Source organism: Crocodylus porosus, unplaced genomic scaffold (genome assembly GCF_001723895.1).
Source record: "Crocodylus porosus isolate Cpor-Errol unplaced genomic scaffold, CroPor_comp1, whole genome shotgun sequence".
NCBI lineage: Eukaryota > Metazoa > Chordata > Crocodylia > Crocodylidae > Crocodylus > Crocodylus porosus.
Window position 1 is genome coordinate 187,017,379 of NW_017728886.1, and position 1,375 is coordinate 187,018,753.

Genomic DNA, 1,375 nt, shown 5'->3' on the forward strand with positions numbered 1-1,375 from the left:
CATGCGCAACCAGCTAACAGAAGTAAGGAACGCGCGCGTTGGGGCGCGGGCCGCCACCAGGGCGGCGCATGCACGTGCGCTTCCTGCGTCGTTTTCTCTCCCCCAGCACCCGCGGTAGCCCGTGCCTCTCAGCAGCCGGTGCCAGAGCAAGTTCTGCGGGCCAATTAGCGGCGGTGGAACGGCGCTAGGGGCGGGGCGGAAGGATTAGCAATGCCCGCCCAGGGGCGGAGCCGCTAACGCGGGGCGGGGCGCGAGCCGATGCGGGCTCGGAGGCTTGTTCCGCGTTGCCACCGCTGCCCGGGCAGTTCGCCGTGAAAGAGGCTGATGTGATGGCACCTTACGAAGGATGTGGCGGTGCTGCCAGCAGGGACTGCCCGTCAAGGTGCAGGGACTCCCTGAGCTTCCCTACTTTGTTAGCCCTGGTAGCTCACGCGGGAAACCCACAGGTTTGCAGTAGGTATCCAGCCTGTCAAAAGCATTCTGCCCTGTTGCTGTCTTTCTGAGTTCTTTGCAATAGAAAAATTACTCTATTCGCACTCAAAATAAGTGAAAGCTAGAACCATGCATCTTCTGGGTCTAGAAAGTTGAGGACCATTGCAGGACTGGCCCAAAAGAAATCTCATGAGGTTCAGTAATGACCAGTACAAAGTCCTGCACCTAGGATGGAACAATCCAATGCACCAGTACAGGTTGGGCAGACAGCAGCTCTTCCGAAAGTTACCTGGAGGTTACAGGGGGCAGTAAGCTGAATATAAGCCAAGAGTGACCCCTTGTTGTGAAGAAAGCTAATGGCATACAATTATGGATTGGCATTGGCAGAAGTGTTGCCAGTAGGTCACAGGAAGTGATTATGCCCTTCTATTCAGCACTGGTGAGGCCATAACTGGAGTACTGTGTCCAGTTTTGGGCCCCCTGCTACAAAAAAAGTGTGAACAAATTGGAGAGAGTCCAGCGGAGTGTGACAAACATAGTGGGGGGCTGAGGGACATGACTTATGATGAAGAGGCTGAGGAAACTGAACTTAGTCTAGAGAAGAGAGATTGAGGGGAGATTTAACAGCAGCCTTCAACTACCTGAAGGGTGGTTCAAAAGAGGATGGAGCTAGACTGTTCCCAGTGGTGGCAGATGACAGAACAAAGAGCAACAGTCTTAAGTTGCAGCAAGGGAAGTTTAGGTTAGATGCTAGGAAAAAAAAATCTTACTAGGAAGGTTATAGAACACTTGATCAGGTTACCGAGAGAGGTGGCGGAATCTCCATTCTCGGAGGTTTTCAATAGAAAGCTTTGGCTGGGATGATCTAGTTGGGGCTGGTCCTGCCTTGACCAGAGGGATGGACTAGATGACCTCCTGAGGTGCCTTCCAACCCTAATTTTCT